The following is a 16,714-nucleotide window of genomic DNA, read 5'->3' as shown; positions in this document are numbered from 1 at the left end:
GAAATGCATGTCCATACATACAAAAATCAAACATTATAATACGGTGATTAAACCTGAAGATCTGCATATAAGTACAAACTTGGTACTTAATAATAAAGGGGACCTGGAAAACATCTTGAAAGAGGAAAGGAAGATGTTGAGGAAAATCCTGAGCCCAGAGAAGAAAGAAGAGGTGTGACTCAAATCACGGAAATCTACGTAAATACTGTCCAACCTTGCCGCAGACATCAGAAAACGAAGACTGAAATTCTATGGTCACGGTCACAGACTGCTGTCTTCAAGCCTAACCTACAAGATGTTAACATACACTGAAAAACTGAAGAACGTACCATGGATACAAGATGTTAAATGTTATCTAGAAAAGGCCCAGATAAAAACATCAGAAATACTGGACAGATACATCTACCGTAAGAAGATAAATATATAGGTAGTAAAGCCAGAGAATGAAGTCCTTAAAAGATAGGGGACTAAGCGGTCAGAAGAAAGAAAACAGACACACAGTGAAAGAATGAAAGCAATATGATCTGTTAGAAAGGCGAATCATACATGTAATGCGTGATCCAACAGGATCCATACGCAAATAATAATAATAAGAAGAAATAAGGATAATAATAATAATAATAATAATAATAATAATAATAATAATAATAATAATAATAATAATAATAATAATAATATGCCTCTGTGGTGTAGTGATTAGTGTGATTAGCTGCCAGCCCCGGAGGCCCGGGTTCGATTCACGGCTCTGCCACGATATTTGAAAAGTGGTATGAGGGTCGGAACGGGGTCCACACAGCCTCGGGAGGTCACTGAGTAGAGATGGGTTCGGTTCCCATCTCAGCTATCCTGGAAGTGGTTTTCCATGTTTCCCACTCCTCCTCCTGGCAAATGCTGGAATAGTACCTAACTTATGGCCACAGCCGTTTCCTTCCCTCTTCCTCATCTATCCCTTCCAATCTTCCCATCTCCCACCGAGGCCCCTGTTCAGCATAGCAGGTAAGACCACCTGAGCGAGGTACTGGTCATCCTCCCTAGTTGTATCCTCCCACCCAATGTCTCACGCTCAAAGACACTGCCCTTGAGGTGGTAGATGTGGGATCGCTCGCTGAGTTCGAGGGAAAATCCAACCCTGAAGGGTAAACAGATTAAGAGAGAGAGAGAGAGGTAGAGAGCTTTTTTTTTTGCTATTGGATTTACGTCGCACCGACACAGATAGGTCTTATGGCGACGATGGGACAGGAAAGGGCTAGGAGTGAGGAAGCGGCCGTGGTCTTAATTAAGGTACAGCCCCCAGCATTTGCCTGGTGTGAAAATGGGAAACCACGGAAAAGCATCTTCATGGTTGCCGACATCGGGGTTCGAACCCACTAACTCCCGAATACTGGATACTGGCCGCACTTAAGTGACTGCAGCTATCGAGCTCGGTGAGAGACAGAAGAAACTACGGACGTCGGAGGGAGAAAGTTAAATGTCGGAATAGAAGAGTTAAACCATTAATTAGCATTCTACGCTTTTTAATGCCGATTACAAGGAAAACCTACTTTATCTTCAGCCTGTAGTCACTACAGTACAATGTCAACCTAGTCCCCATTGTGCTTGCCCCTAGCTGTCACTTGAGCTCAGAGCAGTCGAGTGATGCGGGTTGCATATTCAGTACCATTAAGGCGACACCCAGCAGGCTTGTTACGAGCTAGCACACAAACTAACCGCATTATGTGGGACGTGATGAATAGAATTATAGCCTACTGCTTTCATATACTCTATATGCGAAAATGGTAAAAGTTAAAAATCAGACATGATAATTATGCCTCTTACTGCCTTCCGTAAATCCATACCTGTTACACACCTGAACATTTTCAAAATCACAATCCGTAATGCCTCTATTCTATACATTTTAAAGCGATGTTCAAGCTTGTGCGAGTTAGTCAGTAGGGCGCTGGCTTTCTGAGCCTAAGATGGCTGGTTCGATTCCGGCTCAGTCCGATGGTATTTGAAGGTGCTGAACTACGTCAAGCTAGTATCGGTAGATTTACTGGTGTGAAGAAAAGAGCTCCTGCGGGACAAAATTCCAGCATCTCTGCGTCTCCGAAGGTAGTTAGTGGGACATAAAAGAATTATTATTATTATTATTATTATTATTATTATTATCATCATTATTATTATTATTATTGTCGTTGTTGTTGTACACATCGTTCGTTCGTTCGTTCGTTCGTTCGTTCGTTCGTTCGTAATTTGTTTACCCTCCAGGGTTGGCTTTTCCCTCGGACTCAGCGAGGCATCCAACCTCTACCGCCTCAAGGGCAGTGTCTTGGAGCTTCAGACTGTGGGTCGGGGGATACAACTGGGGAGGATGACCAGTAACTTACCCAGGTGGCTTCGCCTGCTATGCTGAACAGGGGCCTTGTGGGGGGATGGGAAGATTGGAAGGGATAGACAAAGAAGAGGGAAGGAAGCGGCCGTGGCCTTAGGTTAGGTTCCATCCCGGCATTTGCCTGGAGGAGAAGTGGGAAACCACGGAAAACCACTTCCAGGATGGCTGAGGTGGGAATCGAACCCTCCTCTACTCAGTTGACCTCCCTAAGCTGAATGGACCCAGTTCCAGCCCTCGTAACATTTTTCCAATTTCGTGGCAGAGCCTTCGGGGGTGGCAGCTAATCACACTAACCACTACACCATAGAGGCGGACTGTTGTACACATACGTTCGGAATTTCGTACGTGTTTCTTCACCCAATATATCGGTTACGTTATACTTACTAACGTTACTTTGTCCGGTTCCATGGCTAAATGATTAGCGTGCTGGCCTTTGGTCCAGAAGGTCGCGGGTTCGATTCCCCACCGCGTCTTGTATTTTAACCTCCGTTGGTTAATTCTAATTGCTCGGGTGCTGTGTGTGTGTGCCGTCTTCATCATTATAATTCATCGTAGGCAAGGCCCAATCCTCACATAGACGCGCAGGTCGCCTTAGTTGCGTATGAAAATTTGTAAGTTTCCATCACTAATGTTGGTTAAGTGAAAGTAATTCAAAAGTTAACTGAGAATAACTAATGTATGCAGAGTGTATCCGTAATGATGATACAGATTCTCAGGGATGATGGAGGATGGCAAATGGATCGATTTTAAATAAGAAACCGTAGTTAGGAATCGTTCGATTCCAAAGGTATTAATAATCCTAGTTTCTTAACGTCCGTACGTTCTCAACAGACGCCGGGGTGTCAAAATTTCGTCCTGCGGTAGTTCCTTAAGGTGCCGGTTGTCACCTTTAAACACCCTTAAAAGCCACCGATTTCAGTCGGGTTTGAACGCGTTAACTTGGTTCTACAGTAGTAGACCAACACAGTAACCACTACAGCACTGCTACCGGCAGTCAAACTTTAAAGCAAAAATCCGTCTGATACCTTCGACCGTGGCCAATTACACCTTTGAGAAAGCTGAGCAGTTTAAATATCTGGGATCGACAGTCACCTACACAAATTATACCTCTCATGAAATTAAACAGAGATTAATAGCGGCCAACAGAGCCATTTTTTTGCTGTAAAAAGGGTTCTTTCCTCTAGGCTCATGACCCGTACCACCATTTTTTCTTTTTCTTTTTTTTTTTTTTTTTTTGCTAGTGGCTTTACGTCGCACCGACACAGATAGGTCTTATGACGACAATCGGACAGGAAAGAGCTAGGAGTGGGAAGGAAGCGGCCGTGGCCTTAATTAAGGTACAGCCTCAGCATTTGCCTGGTGTGAAAATGGGAAACCACGGAAAACCATCTTCAGGGCTGCCGACAGTGGGGTTCGAACCCACTATCTCCCGAATACTGGATACAGACCGCAATTAAGCGACTGCAGCTATCGAGCTCGGTACCACCAAATTAACCATCTATAAAACACTCACAAGACGTGTGCTTACATATGCCTCGGAAACTTGGCCATTAACAGCAAAAGATACTGGAATACTGGATGCCTTCGAAAGAAAGATATTTCGAAATATCATCGGCCGAGTCTGTGAAAGAGGAACATGGAGGAGGAGGTACAATCATGAATTGTATAAAGACCCACCTATTAGAAGAATAGTGAAATCAGCCAGATTGAGGTGGGCCGGGCATATAGCACGGATGAGTGATACGTAAGTACCTAAAAATATATTAAATGGATATCCTAGGGGACAGAGAGGACGAAGAGAGGACCACATGGATGGATGGAGTTACTGAAGATCTTCGGGAAATAGGCTATAGGAATTGGAAAGTTTCAGCGTTGGATCGAGATAAATGTCGGAAGATTGTTGAAGAGGCCAAGGTTCACAATGAACTGTAGAGCCATATAAGAAGAAGAAGAAGACCTTCTACTGTACCGTGCACTACACGTGTTAAGAGTACAATAGGGGAGATAATCCCGACGAGCAGAAGAGGTTAGGATAATAACACAACGATTCCAATGCAAATTGCGTACTGAATACTGATGTGATCGGTGTACGATGTCTGTAGTGTATGCTTCAGTCTGTGGTTACGCGTTGAAGTGACACGTTGATCATCCCTATACAAATGGAGATGTACCCGGTTACGAAACTTGCAGATATGGTGTTCATGTATGGGCAAACAAATGGAAACAGCAGAGATGCCTAACGGTTGTGCAGTACCAAATATCCACGTAGGAAACATCCGGCTCACACCATCTTTCCACGACTTTTCCAACGATTAATTGAAACAGGGCAATTGCTACCATAGTACAATGACCGAGGAGGACGACGAACTACACTGACTTCCGACTTAGAAGATTCAGTGCTTGCTCGCATGGATGAGGCGCTTGCAATCAGCACTCGAGCAATTGCACGTGAAATGAATGTTTCGCATATGACTGTGTGGCGAGTATTACGTGAAATGGAACTACATCCCTACCATCCACAGAAATAGTAGGCTTTGAGTCCTGCTGACTTCTCACCTAAAGTCGTGTTCATGCAATGGGTCTTGCAGAGCCTTGCAGTCGATCCTCACTTTGCTCGGCATGTATTTTTCATAGATGAAGTCTATTTCACCAGAAACGGAAAGCTAAATAGTCACATTAGTCATGTTTAGGCCGATGAGAATCCACACGCTACAGTTGTGAAGAGCCATCAGCATCAACATTCAGTGAACGTGTGGGCAGACATAGTCAATGATTACGTGGTGGGCCCGTTTCTTCTTCCTCCCCGCCTAAATGCAGCAGTGTACACAGTAGCGCTCAGAGATGTACTACCCACGTTCCTGGAACACATACCACTTGCCCTTCGTCAACGCATTTGGTTGCAACATGATGGAGATCCACCTCACTTTTGACTGAGGGTTCGTGAACACCTTTATTAGACATTCTCTGCAAAGTGGGTAAGAAGGGGAGGTCCTGTTTCATTTACCTGATCTCACCCCACTTGATTTCTTGTTGTAGAGCCATGTGAAAAACCTTGTGTATGAGTCACCTGTCGAGACTGAAGAGGATCTCTTGGCAAGAATTCCTGCTGCCTGCGACGCTGTTCAAACGATACCGGGGATATTCGAACGGGTACGACAGAATTTTGTGCGACGATGCTATGCCTGCATTGACGCACGGGGACGCCATTTCGAACATTTGTTGTAAACGGATCAGCTTGTGAAACTTGTGCGGGTAAACGGACTTAAATGAGTAGAATTTTGTTTGACTTTATCGTTTACGGACTACGGTTCCTTATCTCAAACTGATCCATTTGCCGTCTTCAACCATCCCTAAAAGTTTGTAACATCATCACGGGTACATTCTGTATAGTTAAATGATTACATTACAATAAGGTAAACTTCTCACACCAGGTAAATCCTGGGGCTGTACCCTCATTACGAGCGCGGTCACTTCCTTCTCGCTCCTATCCATTTCCTATCCCATCGTCGCCATAAGACCTATTTGTGTCGGTATGACGTAAAGCAAATTCTAAAAGAAGTACAATGCAAATTAAAATCAATAAGGTGCTTCCATTCTTCACTTCATGAGGCCAAAGTAGTTTCGCAGTCAGTAGAATCTCCAATCGCCAATTCTTCATGTCTAGCTTCATGATCACTGTATTCTGCTATATCATCACCACCATCATCATCATCATCATCATCATCATCATCATCATCACAGTATTCCACTACTTCCACTATTTCCAAGAACCTTCCATTATCTTCATTGGAATAAAGAGATGGAAGTTAAATTTTCTAATTCTTTATAATTCCTTCCTGTAGTTATGATATTCTGGAATGTACAGTATATCACACTTAAGAAAATATTTTACATCAATGAAAACTCGAGCAAGTTGGCAACGCAGTTTGGGACATATAGTTATGAGCTTGCATTCGGAAGGTGATGGGTTCCAACCACACTGTTGGCAGCCCTGAAGATGGTTTTCTGGATGTTCTTCTTTTCAAACCAGGCAAATGTTGGGGTTGTACCTTAATTAAGAGCACGGTCGCTTTTTTCCCAATCCTAGCTTTTTTCGATCTTATCGTCGTTATACAATCCATCTGTATCGGTACACTGTAAAATAAATAAATACGTACTAATAAAAAATAATAATAATTTCACATAATTGCAGTTAATGTCTGAGTTGGACAAGTGAAATTAAAACTAGCAGCTTGTATTTCTTATAGTCCCGTCATTGTTTTTCGGTGACCGAGTTACACAACCAGACAAGCAGTTCCTCTTCACTGTTATAATATACGAGATATTGAGTATCTTTGTACTAACTTCTGTCTTTTTTGTATTCAAAGCTAATAAAATACTATTTTCTTCCACAATAATTAATCTGGCCAGCCCCATAAACCTCGGATTCGATTTCGGGCTCGTCTAATCCTGGACTAAAATCTGGAATATAGTTCATTCAGCCTTATGAAACTAATTGTACGGCTATCTGATATGATAAACGTCCCGATGACCTTCGATGTTAGGCCCCTTTAAACAACAAGCATCATGATCATCATCGATATGATAAACGTATTCATCCTAGTCATGAAATCAAGAAATACGGCTGAGTATATCATTACACTAACTACGTTGTAGTCGAGTATCTGCAGGCTATCTATCTGGGTGGCAGTCTTCTTCGCATGCCAAGGCCCTAAGTGTTTGTTTGTTTGTTTGTTTGTTTGTTTGTTTGTTTGTTTGTTTGTTTGTTTGTTTGTTTGTTTGTTTGTTTGTTTGTTTGTTTGTTTGTTTGTTTGTTTGTTTGTTTGTTTGTTTGTTTGTTTGTTTGTTTGTTTGTTTGTTTGTTTGTTTGTTTGTTGTGAATGGTGTCGAAGTGGATAAATAGTTGTTAATGTACGACTAGATATTCGTGAGAAATTACAGGAGCATGTTTTATCGCGCGATATATTATAGTCTACGTCAACTCACCTGTGAAATAAATTAAACATTCCATTTGAAAAAGAAAAATGTTGGCGATAGGGCTGTCACTATTGTAACGGCCGCAGGGTTTTGAGCGTTTTGTAGATTTACTTATAAAATTTTTTATCCTGTACAACTGACCAACTAACCTCCATCTGAGCGCGCGAGTCAACACAGCGTCATCTTATAACAGAGTACGTGTGTGACGTCACATATTTATCACAAACCTTCTTCATCCACTTTTCCCACACCTGTGGGGTCGCGGGTACGAAATGCGTAGCACATGAGGATTTGGCAATGTTTACGGCCGGGTGCCCTTCCTGACAGAACCCTATATGGAGGGATGTAATCACTACTGCGTGTTTCTGTGGCGGTTGGTAGTGTAGTGTTTTGCCTGAATATGAAGAGGGAAGTTTTGGGACAAACACAAACACGCAGTCCCCGGGCCAGAAGAATTAATCAGACGCGATTAAAATCTCCGACCCGGTCAGGAATTGAAAGCGGGACCCTCTGAACCGAAGGCCTCTGCGCTGGCCATTCAGCCAATGAGTCGGACGCATATTTAGTACAAATATTGCCTTATTTTGAAGCGCTATTTCATGAAAAGTAGGTTTAGTGTTTGCATTTAATTTCAAGATGTATCCACCTCTTTTATCTGCCAATTAAAACATTAGACATAATCGTAAGTTAAATAATATCTGCGTCTTAAAAGTTTTCTTTCCATGCACCAGTTGTCGAGGAACGTAAGTCGACGTTGAAAATTCGAAATAGAAAGCACAAGAGAAAAGCTTGAACAAACATTGAAGGAGCTAAAATGGAATGTGTAGGATATCCTTTTTACTGTAATGTGGCGAACTATTTGACGTGCCCCTAGTGTAAGGTTAACGTTACACCCTGGAAAGCTTACATGTTATAATTCTCATGTTTTGGTCCGTATTGAAATGTACAATGAAGTCAAATAAATATTAAAATAAATTTACGACTATTTGTTTTTTTAAGACTTTATTAAGGCTTCATTTTAAGAATATCATAACTATTGTTAACCATTTGCTCACCATTTGAAGCACATATCCAACATCATCCTCACATTCATATGTAATTTAAATACAATCAGGTACCTGATTAATTACCTTTCAGATTGAGATTAAGGCTGAAGATGCCCTTAATTAAAGAGCGAAACATGTCCCTATAATTTTATTCAAGATTTAATTTCTTAATTAAAATCTCTATTTATGTATTGAATAGGTGGAATACATTTTTAATATTTATTTGACTTCCCTGGAAAGATGCTGGAGGACTGAATTATGGGAGCGATTGTTCCAGACTGTGGTTGAAGGTAGCCGTTTGAGAAACTTCACTTAGCATCTTCGGTTTCTCTCTCTCCCCACAGTGTCCACGTTAACTCCAAGTCATATAACTAGAGCACGCATTCAGGAAAGTTTGAAAGCCTTTTGATATAGGACCACTTCTACTAATGGAATGAAAAGTGCCTTTTAGCAAGTCATGAAGAAGTTCGTGCGTCAGCGTAATTCCTGGCGGCTCAATTTAACTTGGATGAAAGCCAGAGATATGGAAGAAAGGAGTTGCAAGGGCGAGGTGTTGTTTATCCCAGCGTTAACATTTTAGTTGGCACTAGTAGCAAAAGATCAAGAAATTAAAATGATAAATAAGGCGTGCTGCGACAGATCTCTTTGTTTACAATGATATGAATTTGGTAGTTGAGTAATATCTAAATAGTGATTTGAAACATTAACTTGGCAGCCCTGAAGATGATTTTCTATGGTTCGAACCCCAATGTCGGCAGCCCTGAAAATGGTTTTCCGTGGTTTCCCATTTTCACACCAGGAAAATGCTGGGGCTGTACCTTAATTAAGGCCACGGCCGCTTCCTTCCCACTCCTAGCCCTTCCCTGTCCCATCATTGCCATAAGACCTATCTGTGTCGGTGCGACGTAAAGCATCTAGCAAAGATGTTCTATGGCTTCCCACTTCATGCCAAACAAATACTGGTACTTTATTTTTAACACAGCCAGTTCTAATACCTTAAAAATATCCCTTTTCTGACGTTTTCTTATTTTTTCTATTCTTTACTTGTTTTCCTTTTATTCTCTATTTAAAGACAACATACACAGTCCCCGAGCTGGTGCAAATAACAAATTGACTGTAGGTTAAAATGCCTGACACGGCAAGGAAACGATTCCTAGGCCCTTTGAACCAAAAGCCAGTTCGCTAACCATTTATCCATGGAGCCTGACATATTTTCGCAGACCCAGACCTCACCACCCTAACGTCAATAGAAACATGCATGTGTGTTAAACAGGCGATACACCGTTAGAAAATAATAGTTATTTCTCCGTACCCATTGTACTTTCATGTTACAGAGCGATCGACAACTACTCAGCACTTAACCCTTCATTGGTGATACGACCGTGTTTGAACCAATTTTCCCATGACACACTGTCGAACCTAAATGAGGGCTTTGTGAAACATGACCACAATTTATTCAGGTGTCAAACACACGTCGCTAGATCTCCCTCTTGTTTCCCTATCCGTCATTCCTTGATAAGCTATTGTTTTTTTCGAGCTCGCTGGTATTCAGCCCTTTATTTCACTACTGTCCATGGTCCCTCCATTTTCTAAGTGTAGTCACATTTTATTGAGGTGTCAGAGATGAGGAGCTGATCAGTGGTAGCAATTTTGATGCAGAGACAGTACAGCTGAATTTCTTAACTCGAAGTGCTTGTGAGGGCTGAAAGTACTTTGAGTTATGGAATATAGGCCTATGAGGTATAGAAAAAAGTGTTTACTAATGACGTTCCACAATGAAAAATCATCTGTTCCGTTATATTTCCTATTTTTTTCACATATTCCTTTATACTTCCCAGGTTTTTTCACCAATGTATTTTTCTTTATTTCTCAATCACTCTACCATCCAAGGTTGCTTTTTCGCTCGGATTCAACGAGGGATCCTACTTTACCGCCTCAGGGGCAGTGTTCTGGAGCGTGAGAATTTGTTTGGTTTGGGGATACAACTGAGGAGGAGGACCAGTTCCTCGCCCAGTTGGTCTCACCTGCTATGCTGCGACAGGGGAGGATTGAAGGGGATAGACAATTTCGTGGCAGAGCCGGTAATCAAACCCAAGCCTCCGGGGTGGTAGCTAATCACACTAAACACTACCCCGCAGAGATGTAATTTACTTTTTCTACATCTACAATGTTAATATTATTAGTCATACTATTAAAAATTGATGTTATTAAAACTAAATTCAATATGTCTTATCAAAAAACATTCTTATTATATGATACAGATTAATACTTATTAGCGGAATTCCGTCATTTTTCTTGGCTGTTTTTCTTCAAAACTGTCTTCAGTTTCTGAAGTAGGCTGAAATAGGATTTTAAGTTGCTGTAGTATCCAGCTGCTGAACGTTGCGAAGTAGAGTACCGTTAAGATGCTATGGCATGCGACTAGTCAAACAATCCAGTCTTGACAAAAATGTAAAAAAGTGCTTAATCTTGAGACAACTTAAGTACGGGTTTGTACCACAGGAACTATTCTCATGTGCGTGCGTTTAATCGAGTACGCATAAGCTTAAGGTTCTGAACAACTTCGAATTACAGAGCAATATTTTATATCTGGGCTTGAAATATTCTGCGAGATATCCAAAAAACCGAGTAGCGTTCCTGAAGGCCATAATTGTAAAGGCGTCAAGTCTATGTGGTCTGACACCGTGGTTATCCGGTTCGACACCCGTTGGTGGAAACATTTCATTATCAGAATGTTGGCCGGCAGGGTAGATCACTAGATTGCGTGCCAAAGGCACGAGTCTCTCCGCAGTGTTCCTATGGAGTGAGGGCACATTACACTGCTGACGGTGATTCGTCCATCGGATGGGGATGTGAAGGTTTGAGCAGGTCTTTGGGTACTATTCGAAAGGAGCAGGCTATGTGCCGGCACCGGTTTTCACCTCCTCCTTTCCTACTATCATATATCAGGTAATGCATTTCATGTCATTAACTCCAGCGATGAGGTTGACGTTAATAAGGGCATCCGGTAGTAAAAACTCGCTACGAAGATTCACCTCACTTCGTACCCGACCCCGTAGAGAAACAGCACAAAGGTTGGACATCCAAACTGAAGAATTCTAATAATAGAACTTGGATGAGTATTGAACTTTTATGACTGCATTGTACTCGAAATAAACTTTCGTCGTATTAGGTCGTGTTCAGTTCGCATAGTATGTACCGAAGAGATGTTAAATACAGGACAAAAATGGCCAAGCTGACACCACTTGGATCCGAACCTACAACCTTCCTATTTCGAGTCAGTTGTTCCTACTTTAAGCCACCAATTATAGTTGTTCGAGTTATAACAATGTGACTGTATATAATCTCCATCCCGCTAACGCTTGAGATAACTGGAGATGATCAGTGTAGATTATTAGCCGATCATAGAAATGCAGTCTGTTCGTCGTCGTTGTTTTGTTCCTGGTTCGACTCCACCTGATGTTGGTGACGTTTATTATTATTATTATTATTATTATTATTATTATTATTATTTAATACGTTTACCCTCCAAGGTTGGTTTTTCTCTCGGACTCAGCGAGGAATCCCACCTCTACAGCCTCAAGGGTAGTGTCAAGGAGCGTGAGACTTTGGATTGGGGATAAAACTGGGGAGGAGGACCAGTACCCCACCCAGGCGGCCTCACCTGCTATATTGTACACGAGCCTCGTGGGGGATGGGAAGACTGGAAGGCATAAACAAGGAAGAGGGAAGGCAGTGGCCATGATGGCCTTAAGTTACGTACTATCCCGGCATTTGCCTGGAGAAGTGGGAAACCACGGAAAACTACTACGATGATGGCTGAGGACGGAATCGAAGACCCCCGCCCCGCTCTACTCACTTCCCGAGGGTGAGCGGACACTGTTCCAGCCTTCGTACAACTTCAAATCAAATCAAATCAAAATCTCTTTATTTGCAAATGAGGTGTCTAACTCGGTGACAAATCTATATATAAATGGGTGTGTGTGTGTGTGTGTGTGTGTGTGTGTGTGTGTGTGTGTGTGTGTGTGTGTGTGTGTGTAAATGACACATCTCCTCCTAAACCACTGGAGCAATTTCAATCAAATTTTGAACACTTATTACTTGCTATCCGGAGACGAGCACTGTGGGGGTAAGCCACTTCTAGCCCCCTTAGGAGTGGGGGGTTAGGGAGGTCAGGTAAAAAAACAATCGAAAATAGTGTCGAATCCGTAGTTTTTGGGGTCGCTGATGTGAATAGTGACACTCCCGATTTTTAAAAAGTCAAATTTCTGCTCCCATTTGGGTGGGGAGCGAGGGGGGACTGATGATGGATGTATATGTGTAAATGACACATCTCCTCCTAAACAACTGGTTCAATTATAATCAAAATTTGAACACTTATTATTTGCTATCTTGAGACGAGCACTATGGGGGTAAGCCACCTCTATCCCCCTTAGGGTGTTCAGGTAAAAACATAATCGAAAATAGTGTCGAATCCATAGTTTTTGGGGTAGCTGAGGTGAATGGTGGCACTCACGATATTTTAAAAGTCAAATTTCTGCTCCCATTTGGGTGGGGGACGAGGGGGACTGATAATGGATGTATGCGTGTAAATGACACACCTCCTCCTAAAACCACTGGAGCATTTTCAATCAAATTTTGAAACTTATTGTTTGCTATCTGGAGACGAGCTCTGTGGGGTAAGCCACCTCTAGCCCCCTTAAGGGTGGGGGGTTAGGGGGTCAGTTAAAAAAATCGAAAACAGTGTCGAATCTATAGTTTTGGGGTCGCTGAGGTGAATAGTGACACTCCCGATTTTTTAAAAGTCAAATTTCTGCTCCCATTTGGGTGGGGGGCGAGGGGGGACTGATATATAAAATTAAGGGAAAATAGTGTCGAATACATAGTTTTCGGGGTCGTCGAGGTGAATTGTACACTCCGAATTTTTAGTATCAGGAGACAACCCACGTGGGGATAAGACAGCCCAGGAAACCTTAGGGGCGGGGGGCAAGGGGGTCAGATATACAAATGAACGAAAATAGTGTAGAATCCATACTTTTCGGGGTCGCCGAGATGAATAGTGACACTTCCGTTTTTAAAAGTCCAATTTCGGTCCCCTTTGGTGGGGTGGTGAGGGGGATTGACATATAAAAATAAAAGAAAATAGTGTCGAATACATAGTTTTTGGGGTCGCCGAGGTCAATTGTACACTTGGAAATTTTAGTATCAGGAGACAAACCACGTGGGGGCCCAGGAACCCTTAGGGGCGCGGGGGAGGCGAAGGGGCTTTGATATAAAAATCATCGGAAGTAGTGTCGAATACTTTCTGGGGTCGCTGAGATGAATAATGGCACTCCGAAATTTTTTAAAGTTCAGCCCCCTTCGTTGTGGGTGGCAATTGGAGAGTGATATATAAAAATAAACGAAAATAATGTTGAATCCATAGTAGTCGGGGTCGCTGAGATGAATGGTGAGACCCCGGATATTTTACAAGTCCAAGTTCATCCCCCTTTCTGGTGGGGGGTGAGGGGGATTCAGATATAAAAATAATCGAATATAGTGTCGAAGCCATAGTTTTCGGGGTCGCTGAGATGAATAGTAACATTCCCGATTTTTTAAAACTCAAAGTTTAACCCCCTTTAGGGGGAGGGGGAGTGAGATATAAAAATAATCGAATATACTGCATAATCCATAGTTTTCCGAGTCGCTGAGATGAATAGTAACATCCCGGATTTTTAAAGTCCAGCTTCAAAAATGCCCCCCTTTGGCATAGAGGCTGAGAAAGGGTGAAAAAATAAAAGATCAAGAATGCCCAAGGTAATAGACGTGTGTATTTACCAGTATGACTTACTACCTGGAAAGCATACTGTGGGAGTAAGACGCCCCTAGAACCACTTCGGAAGCGGGTGAAATACATAATCCATATTAATAAATAGAAGTCAGTTTGGCGCGATCTATATATATATATATAAATTAAGGCATAAAAATGAGAACAGACGTGAATAAATGAGACCATTCTAGGCATCCTAGAAAAAACTTGGTACCAGACAACCTGATGACTTCGGAATCCGTAGAAAAATCTAAAATTCTCAAAATTCTCTGAGAAGGACACGTTGGGAGTTTCAAATCTGCATAAGAACACAGTCGGTGATATTTATCCTGAACGATAACCTATAGGTTTCACGGGCTTAAAAGTTTCCTGAAAGTCCTAATTTTTAACCCCCTCCCCCATATCAAGATGGCAGCACTATCTCCCAGACGAGTTAGAAAACAGAAATTTGGCAAAATTATAGCTTTTTGCCTGTAACCGATTGAAATTTTATGAGATGTTTAAACATTTTACATTTTACTCCCGGGAAATATCGAAATATGGAGGCAATTTTAATGACGATGCAGACCGTCCTTTCGAGGTATTTGGTGGCTAAACGGTAAGTCGTATCACAAAACGGATGGCACAATCTCCATTCAATTTGGAGTGATCTACAACTTTGGTCCTAAGACTTTTTGTCGTATCTCTATCCCTTATGTTCAATTTGGCTCTATTTCTGGATTTACCTAAATTTTGCACTTTGCACACGTATAATTGATGGTTTGATTCACTTATAGAAAAGATGGGATCATCAGATTCTACACGAATATTGGCCCACCCAGCCAAATTCTATGTTTGAAGCTGTCGCATAAGTCTCTGAAAAGTAATTCACTGTGTGAAAACCTTACACAAATTTCACCCTATTCAACGTTTCTAAAATAATCTAACCTTTAAATAGATGAGATACGAGGAAATATCATAGGGCCAGCCATTTAGATCGCTAAATGAGGCCTGAGGCGTCTTTTCATACAATCCATTTTCAATATGAGAGCACCGTTTAGCAGCAGTTATTCTGTAAATGAAGGTGAACATGCATATACTTCCGTATGTCGATCTACGTTTATTAATTCAAGTCGATTTGTAGCGATGTAGAAGGGGTGTGTCTTACATTGTAATTAATACTTTACAAATCAATAGTGACTCTCAGCAGGAGGGCGTCTGCTGTTGTAATCAGTACTCCCCACATCGACTTTAACTAGGAATAGCAATGGGGTCCTTCTCCAGCGCCTGTGTATCGTTGTAATATATAATTCCCTTCTTGATTTGACTACCAGAAGGCAAGGGAGCGTGCAATTTTTAAAAAACTCTTTTACCTGATTCTCTATAACATTAGGTCTAGGTGCCCCCGATTATAAACAAATTTACCCATAAAAATGTGACTGGCGTTACGCATAGTGAATTGCGGCAGACAAGTGGACCTGTCGTTATCATCACAATTCTGCAACCCGCACTTAACATTGGAAACAACGTCTGCGGACCTCCCTGTGCTTTTTCTCGGATAACGCCAAGAGACATGCAATTTAAAGAATCGTATTCACTTCAAGTACAGCAATTTATTTCGATATCCGTATACATTGTAGAATACCGTAGCGAAGCACGGTTACATTTGCTAGTGGTACACTAAAATACATTATTGTCAAGCACTAAATTTTAAATTAAGAAGAGAAGAAGAAATTTTTTCTATAATACAATAATATACAATTTACGCTAACAATTTTTCTGTTAAACACACAGCTCATCCTTAATAAATTTATATTGTTTACAAAATTCTACTTATAATATCCCCTATACTTACAAACATAGTCAACTCATATATAGTATGTGCAATTACTTCAAATAATACTATATAACCGGTATAAGATTAAAATTTACATTGCACTTATTTACTTATTTATTGCTTTACCCGTTTTGGAACCTAAGTAGCGTAACGACCTGCTGCGTCTTAACCAGAGCCCCTTTTGCCACCACTTTTCAGAATTCCTGAAGGGCCTTCACCGCTACCATAGCGGTCCCAGGGTCCTCGAAGTCCCCACTGTACTTCACGCCTACAGGCAGTCCCCTACTTCGGCTGTTCAAACTCCATGGACCAGGGGATGAAATTACATTTTTTCACACACATATATATTTACAATAGCCTGCACTGGTCGAATGCCCTCAAACATTTCATTTATTTTCTCTGTTGCTGTTTATTCTCTTCTCGAATATCTGTACAGATTTTGTAAAAGGATCAAACACTACTCCTGGAAAACTGTTCCACTCCTTCACGCCCTTCCCAATGAATGAAAATTTACCCCAATCGCTTCTGCTAAAATTCCTTCTAATTTTATACTTGTGGTCAGTTCTGCCGATATAATTATTTTCCAACTGAAGCCTCTCACGAATTTCTCCCCATTCTTCTTCTCCTGTATAGGCTCTATATAATCCTATAAGTCTACTTTTCTCCCTGCTCTTGTTTAAAGTTTCCCACCCAAG

The sequence above is a fragment of the Anabrus simplex genome, chromosome 1, assembly GCF_040414725.1.
Source record: "Anabrus simplex isolate iqAnaSimp1 chromosome 1, ASM4041472v1, whole genome shotgun sequence".
NCBI lineage: Eukaryota > Metazoa > Arthropoda > Insecta > Orthoptera > Tettigoniidae > Anabrus > Anabrus simplex.
Note: the sequence above shows the minus strand (reverse complement) of the source record.